General features: G+C 38.7%; 1 pseudogene; it reads left to right on the forward strand.

Annotated features, from left to right (window-relative positions):
• The first annotated feature begins 3,831 nt into the window (after positions 1-3,831).
• Positions 3,832-5,735, forward strand: LOC100968997 (ferrochelatase, mitochondrial-like; annotated as a pseudogene).
• The last annotated feature ends 3,246 nt before the right edge of the window (positions 5,736-8,981 follow it).

Raw genomic sequence — 8,981 nt, forward strand, 5'->3', positions numbered from 1 at the left:
ATATTGCGGCAATGTCCATTCACCCTGTGACATTGTAAAGTCCTTGAAGGGAAACGTTGTGCCTGTTTGTCTTGGTACCACCAGAGCATCTACTTCAACAATTGGCTTGTTAAATTGAAATAAATTGGATTTAATGAAGTAATTCACCTTTTTTCTTCTTTATTCTCTTACTAGGAGTTCTGACAAGCACAAAATATTAAAATGTTAATGAAAGAAAACAGGTATAAGGGTTGATCTGTCAATTAATCTATTGATTTACTAATTATTGGGTAAATTGTTTGCTTTCTGTTCTTTTTATTAGTTTAATTCAATGCATATTTTTAAACACTGAAATGCTGATGATTAGGGCAATCAGTTAGCCTGGTTTCAGAAGATAAGTTAATTGGAAGGTCAGAACAACACTATCAAGTACACCTAGGAAATTAAAGCTATGACGTCATGGTAGCCCAGAGGTAGGAGAAAAGCTACCCTTTAAATTATGCTGATTAAAGCCTTACTACCCAAAAAGTTCTCCTTAGACCAGCAGCATCAGCAGAGTGGAGGTAAGAGAAGTAACTATCACTAATAGCTTTTGCTATGCAAGAAGATGAGAAATAACTTCCTACCATATGGATTTCAATACCTTCAAAGGCAGTGTTTCTCAAATCGCAAAGTGCACACAAATCACCTGGGGATATTATTAAAATGTAGATTCTAACTCAGATCTTAGGTGATTCTGATGCTGGTAATCTGGGGACCACATTTGGAATGATCCCTGAAACATTGTTACAAATGCATAATCTCAGGCAAAATACCTGAATATATCAATCAGAATCTGCTCTGAACAAAGATCTTGGGTAATTGGTAAGCACATTAACATTTGAGAAACACTGGATAGAAAGATAAGGGCAGAATCAGGTGCTATATAAGCCTGAGGTTGACTCTGGGCCTCTTTCCTCCCTTCCCTAAGAGAAGTCTCAGCACTTGGCCTAAGACAAGTCAGATGGCAGAATGGAGGAGGCAGATGCCCCATGCAGATGGAAATACATTGCACGGGGATATGCAGACCACAGCAGAGCTCCACCAATCGGCAACAGCCTTGTTCACAACAGGACCAAATCTCTCAAAGATTTGTGGCTAGGGGAATTAAAAGAAAAAGAGACTGTTAATATGATGGTAAGGCTTTAGCTGTCAAGCAGCAGGATGCTGCTCCTCCTTGACAGCATGAAAGGAAGCCCAGCTCTACCAGCCTACCTGTCTGGGAGCCACCTGTCACATAGGAGTAGGAAGCAGATTTACTGCCAGAATTTGGGCAAAACTGCATCCCCTCTCTCCAAAATCATGGGGATAAGTGAAGTGTAGGACTGAGCTTGCAGGGATGATGCCATCATGTAAACATGTAAACATCTACCTTAATTCATCTTTTTAAAATATTTTTTTATAAGAGGGAGGCATGTGAGGCAACCTCAGTTAAGTTGAAATCCTTGTTATTTTGAAAGGTAGTTGTAATGGTGGCTCTGATATGTGAAAGTTAATATACTTGACGTAATGTAATATTTGAGTGTTGGTACTTTGGAGAGGAGTCCATTAAGTAAACCACACACTTTTTAAGTTATTGACCATAGTAACCCTGGGTCCTCCATTTGATGAGTGGAGATTACAGATCTCAGTCCAAATAGATATTCTTGAACACATCCTTTCAGAAATTGTTAAACAGGTTAAATATTCTTTCCTTCTGTAAGTCCTCTAATACTTTAATATGTTTGTGTTCCATTCATTCAATCAGTTGTATAAATAAACATTAATTGAGCAATGGCTATTTAGGCACTAATCTTGGGGCTAAGGAAATACATGTGGACAGGCAACATCTTTGACCTTGAGCTATTATATCGTGGTTCAGAGAGAGTGACAAAAACATTAACAGGCAGCACAGAGCTGTCAGTGATAGGATAGAGGACATACTGCCTAATGTGAATATAGGCATAACAGAAAATGATGATGACGTTAACATGTGTCAAATATTTATTACATGGCAAGAACTATGCTAAGTATTATCCATAACTAAACTCATTTATTTTTTATCATAACCATATAAAGTAAATATTACTATTTCCATTTCTTAGGGTAAAAGTAATAAAGCACAGAAAGGTTAAGCAGTTTGTGCAAAGTCGCACAGCTAGAGTGGCAGGAATAGACAAACTTTAAAACTAAAGTGATATTGTTTGGAAATAAGATACTGAGGTCCAGAGATAGAAAATTAAATGCATAAAATTACATTAAAATGAACATTTACTAATGGCCTGCTATTACCAGGAACTGTGCTAGATCTGGAAAATAACAAAGATGGATAAGACATTGTTTCACTAATCAGGAGTTCATCAATAGGACATACAGGCCGGGCGCTGTGGCTCACGCCTGTAATTCCAGCACTTTGGGAGGCCGAGGCAGGCAGATCATGAGGTCAAGAGATCGAGACCATCTTGGCCAACATGGTGAAACACTGTCTCTACTAAAAATACAAAAATTAGCTGGGCATTGTGGCCTACACCTGTATTCCCAGCTACTCAGGAGGCTGAGGCAGGAGAATCACTTGAACCCGAGAGGTGGAGGTTGCAGTGAGCCGAGATCCCGCCACTGCACTCCAGCGTGGTGACAGAGCGAGACTTCGTCTCACAAAAAAAAAAAAAAAAGATATATAAACACACATAGGGATATATTGTGGTAAACTGTTCTAAGTTTGCTGATGCATGTATGTGCAAGGTACTGAGGACATAAAAATAAGGGAGTGATTGACTCCATTCTGGATGTGGTCAAGGAAGACTTAAGAGGAGGTGATATGTCAGCTGGGCTTTGAGTTGTGAATAGAAATTTGCCAGGTAGAGGCATTTCAGGGAGAGGAAACAACAGGTTAAAAAAAAGCAAGGATATTAAAGAGCAAAGTAAGGGAGGTTTCTTTATACAATTCAGTTGAGTATCTACTTTATATAAGCAGCTGTAACACCTGGTACAAGGTGTAAAACAATGAGGAAAAAGAGTCCTTGGAGTCTGCAAGGAAAGTTACTATTCCTCATCTTTATGTCTGGCAAGGGTGCAATGGCAGAGTGTGGTTAGACACTGCACATGGAATACAGTCTTTCATCTCTTGAACCTCCTGATCCTAGGAAAGTAGTGGTAACATATTATGAACAGATAAACACTTAGAGAAAAGGAACAGAAGACAGAATTTCAGGGAACATAGGACTATAACAATAATTTAAAGATAAAAAATGTACAAGAAGTGGTACCTGATTGTTACGAGTGAAGATACAACCCATTCTCCTGTAGAAGGAAAGCATGGGACGAGGTAACATGGTGCCCAGTCCAGGAAAGTTTAGTGATGAGAATATTCCAATTAATGTAAATGGAATATCTGAATTGAGCCTCATACAGAAGACATCTAATGAATTGTAAAAGATATCCTCAACATTCTACATTAAATGTCATAGATTTCTTCTAAGTCACATCAACTAGAAGCTGAAACTCTAAAACCAGAATAAATTCCAGCAAGCAAGAGGAAACTGATCTTCATTCCTTTTATGATAAAATAAGAATTATGTTTACCTTATCATTCAGGCCTTGAGGAAGGACAGAGGCAAATGTACAGACAAACTCTAGCAACTTACAAGACTCTAAGACCATGTTGAATATCTGTATTGAATGTATTTTCTCTAGCTGTGGACATTCATATGTGTATATATATATTTCTTTCTGATTTTGATTTTTACTCATATTTAATACCACGTTAAGATTGTTATGTATTTAGTGGAATGAAGCAATTCAAACAAACAGGCACTGGGAGGGCTACGGGGGCGCCACATGAAGTCAGGTGTCCTGGGATATCGGTGAGGAGAGTTCCTGGCTGGGCTGACACCTGTGGGCGCTGCCATGGGAGGAGTCTGGGACTCGGTGAAGGTTGCCCCGGGAATGTATCGGCTCGCACAAGGCAGCTTGAGGGCCTGTCATCCATAGAAGTGCCAGTCAGGTGTCACAGAAACAGCCCAGTGTGGCCAGGGTGCAAAACCTCAAGTTCAAGTGAAGAGGAAGCTGAAAACTGGAATATTAATGCTAAACATGGGAGGACCTGAAACCCTCTGACAGGTTCATGACTTCCTTCTGAGGCTCTTTTTGGACCAAGACCTCATGACACTTACTGTTCAAAATAAGTTTACACCATTCTTTGCCAAATGCAGAACCTCCAAGATTCAAGGGCAGTACCACAGAACTGGAGGTGGGTCCTCCATCAAGACGTGGATTTCCAAGCAGGGAGAAGGCATGGTGAAGCTGCTGGATGACTTGTACCCCTACACAGCCCCTCACAAATAATACTTCATTGGATTTTGGCATGTCCATTCTTTACTAAAAGAAGCAAATGAAGAGATGGAGAGAGATGGCCTGGAAAGGGATATTGCTTTCATGCAGGATCCACAGTACGCTTGCTGTACCACAGGCGGCAGCTTAAATGCCATTTAAAGATCCTATAATAGAGTGGGACGGAAGTTTACAATGATGTGCAGCACTATCAGTAGGTGGCCCACCCATTGCCTCCTCACCCACTGCTTTGTTGACTACATTCTGAAAGAGCTGGACCATTTTCCACTGGAGAAGAGAAGCGAGTCGGCCATTCTCTTTTCTGCTCACTCACTGCCAATATCCATGATCAACAGAGGAGACCCCTGTTCTCAGGAGTTAAGTGCCACTATCCAAAGAGTCATAGAAAGGCTGGGTTACTGCAACCCTTACCAGCTGGTGTGAGGATCCAAGGTTGGTTCAGTGCCCTGGATGGGTCTTCAAACAGATGAAATCTATCAGAGGGCTTTCTGAGAGGGGGAAGAAGAATATCCTCTCACTTTTGATAGCATTTACCAACGATAACACCGAAATGCTGTAGAAACTGGATATCGAGTACGCTCAAGTTTTAGACAATGAGTGTGGAGTTGAAAACATCAGAAGAGCAGCCTCTTAATGAAAATCTAGTGTTCTCTAAGGCCCTGGCTGACTTGGTGCACTCACCTATCCAGTTAAACGAGCTGTGCTCCACAGAGTTGACTCTGAGTTGTCTGCTCAGTGTAAATCCTGTCTGCAGAGAGATTAAATTCTTCACCAATTCTAAATTGTCTGCAGAGAGATTGGATTCTTCACCAACTGGCAGCTCTGACTCCCCCAAGGTGGATTCCATGGGATTAGGCACATGCCCAACCTCCAGCTCCTGCCCATGTGGAGAGGCATGTTATTTAGAGATCAAGGAAGGAAGTCATCTTAGTATATGTAGTCTTTGGGCACAAATTATGTGTTTTCTTGAGGATTGGACTATTGTGATGAATTTCTGTTTTTATATAACTATACAGTGGGCATTGATATTTCCTCTCTTTAGGTATAAATTACTAATTTGTAATGTTCAATAGGACAGTCAATAAGTGAGTGGAAAAATTTATCTTATGAGACACACACCTATTTTAAATATAGATTTTGGTTTTATTGCCTAAAAAACTTCTGAAAAGATGCAGAGTCCCCTCTGTGGGCTTTCAGTGTGAACAGGATCTGTTCAGTCTTGTGCATATAATTGTAGTTATTAAAATAAACATAATTGAGTATTTGAAACGAATTCAAAAAGGAAATGTTACTTAATCTTTCCCTAAGCCCATGGGTTATAGAATGCCAGTGAGGCAATTTGGCTACCTACAATGTCTGCTGTTGCCAGCGAGGCCGCCATTCATTAGTCATTTGATATTTGTGTGTCTCTTACTTTCCTCAGTGTAAAATTGACTCAAGTACAGATTTCAGAAGTACTCTGAAATTCCCTAGGCACCCAAGGTTAATAAATGTTATACATGCCTTGGTGGGTGTCTGTGGTTGCATAGGAAAGGGGTTCCTATCTGCAAGGGCAGCACTGCTGGGAAATGGTAAGGATGGTGTTCATCCTTACATCTCCTTCAGGGATCATCACAAGCATTTGCATCCAGCATCTTGTTTATCTTAGTTGAATGTCTCCTTTCTGTACATTTGTTTTAAGAATTACTTTATATGGTCAACTATACTTTGTAAGGTTGAATTCTTTCTTAATTTACTATTTTTAATTATAAAAATTATATAGCCAAATAGGACATGTGAAAAATACAGAAAATAAAAATAACTGCTCTAATGTAACACTATTATCATGTTATTGCATTTCATACCAATCTTGTCCTGTAGATATTTTTAATGCCATTGTCACCTTGGATTTGTGAGAAGTTGTTATAAAAATGTGAAAATAATGTCATATCAGAATATGATCTTCTACATTTGGATTTAAGTAGGTTAAAAGATCCTTGATGGATCTATGAAGAATTTTTAATGATCACTTTCTCTTTCCTCCAAGCCCTAAAACTTTGTTCTTCAAAAAAGCACTTATTTGATTTTGTATAAGCTAGTTTACAAAGTGGAAATATTTGTGAATTCATAGATCTTCTATATTGAGAATTTGCTGTGTTAATAAGTATTATGACACCAATCAATAAATAAACATATGAAAGTGGAGATATCGCTAGGCTCGGTGGCTCATGCCTGTAATCCCAGCACTTTGAGGGGGGGAGGCGGGCGGATCACTTGAGGTCAGGAGTTCAAAACGAGCCTGGCCAACGTGGTGATACCCAATCTCTATTAAAAATACAAAAAAAAAATAAAAATTAGCTGTGTGTGATCTCAGCTCCTCAGGAGGCTGAGGCAAGAGGATTGCTTGAACCGAGGAGGTGGAGTTTGCAGTGAATCGAGATGTCACCACTGCACTCTAGCCTGGGCAACAGAGCAAGATTCTGTCTTAAAAACAAAAAAAGTGGATACATCATTGTGGCTAAAAACTTTTTAAGAGAAGGAGACGTTTTCAAAACTGTTTCAATGTAATGGAGATGTACAAATCAAAAACAGCAAAATAATCAAAGTAGATAGCAATGGCAGAAAAACAACCTAAAACAAAAAATAGAAATTGTGCTTTAATAATATACGTTAAATTTCCTGAGTCATTCTAGAGAGCAAATAAGTTATTAATATAACTGATAGAAATATTCATTTTTATCATTGTACTTTTGGAAGGTTTACCTATAAACATTTATTCATCCAATCATGTGTTCATTTATTCAGTAACTTTTCAATAAGTGTCTTTGACGTGCCAGTCACCAACTGTTTTGAATACATCAGAGGACAAGACAAATAATGCAATTGTCCTACATTTGCAGAGAAACAGCTAATAAATAAATAAACAAACAAAGAAAATAATAACAGGCTATGGTAGATGATAATAAAAAGGAAATACAAAATGTACTTATTAGGTAGTTATAACCACTTAACAAGTCACCCTGAAACTTAGTGGCTTAGAACAACTAGAAATTATTGAATACACAATACTGGGGTTTGGCAATTTGTCCTGGGCTCCGTGAAACAGTTCTGCTTATCTGGGCCAGGCTCAATGGAGCTTGGCCATATCTCATTCGTGCTTCTGCAGACAGCTGCGACATTGGTTTAGAGCTGACAGGTCCAAAACAACTCAGCTGTGATGGCTCATCGGCGTTCCACATGGTTGTACATCCTCCAGCAGGCTACCTGGGACTTGTTCATTTGGTGATGGTGCTGAAATCTCAGAAAAGAGGATGAAAGTTTGCAATGCCTCTTGAGGCCCAGACTTGAAACCCAAAAGACTCCAGCTACTGATGGCAGAAGTTCCTAAGAATTGAGGTCATTTTTGCAGTTAACACATTAGGACAGAACACCCAGGACTAAGTTGATAATTTTGATGTTTGGAATTTTGTTATAAAAGCAGCCAGCAAAGAAATCAGGAGACGATGATGTTCTAGGAGTCTCTAGAGGAGAGCTAGAAATAAAATAATTGAAACTAATGAAGTGAAACAGATACAAAGAGTACACATAAGGAGCTCAAAATTAATGATAGCTTTTACAGGCTATAAAGGATAAAAGAATATAAAGTACAAAATGTTGGAACATTGTCCTAGAGTTTGCTAAAATTACCAACAAATAAAAACTCATTGGTCCTTCTGGTCTTTTATTTTTTCACCAAATCACCTGTATTAAAACTGTGAATTAGTTATGTTCTTGTATTTTGCACTATTTATCAAAAAAGAAACTATATAACTACTCAAGGGAGAGGAGAATGTTCAAGAGTATCCAGGAGGAAAAAAAATGTCAGTAGGAAAGAAAAAGCTTTTTTAATTTGATTCATTGCATCTGAATTTAACTGAAGAATTTAGAAATTTAAAATATTAGACTGCTCCAAAAGTTGCAATCTGTTATTTCCTTTCACATTTATTATATATGTGTGTGTATATATATGTATATGTATGTATATTTTTTCTAAACATATATACACATATAGGCATACCACATGTATATGTATATGTGTTATATACATATAAAACCCTGCACTGTGTTCCCGGAAAAGCCACAGACTCTCAATGCCAGCCTGTGAATGCAGCTGAAATGGGGCTGCACCCTGCAAAGCCACAGGAGCAGAGCTGCCCAAGGCTATCGGAGCCCACCTCTTGCATCAGTGTGACCTGGATGTAAGACATGGAGTGAAAGGAGATCATTTTGGAAGTTTAAGGTTTAATGACTGCCCTATTGGTTTTCAGAATTGCATGGGGCCTGTAGCCCCTGTATTTTGGGCATTTTTTCCCATTTGGAACAGGTGTATTTACTTAAAGCCTGTAACTCCATTGTACCTAGGAAGTAACTAAAGTGCTTTTGATTGTACAGGCTCATAGGCTGTAAAGTTGTGCTATGTTTCACCTTGGCTACATCTTCCTAAATTTCTCACTGACATATTGCCATGTCCACATATGCCCAAACTTTAACTGACCCAGAAACCCAACAGAAATGCCAAAGCCAATCATGTAAAAGTTTTCTTAATGTTAACCTACCTTCTAAAAGACATTTTTTTCAAAAGAGCAGAATCCAAAGGTAAATAATTATTTACAAGG

The sequence above is a fragment of the Pan paniscus genome, chromosome 2 (assembly GCF_029289425.2).
Source record: "Pan paniscus chromosome 2, NHGRI_mPanPan1-v2.0_pri, whole genome shotgun sequence".
Classification (NCBI taxonomy): domain Eukaryota; kingdom Metazoa; phylum Chordata; class Mammalia; order Primates; family Hominidae; genus Pan; species Pan paniscus.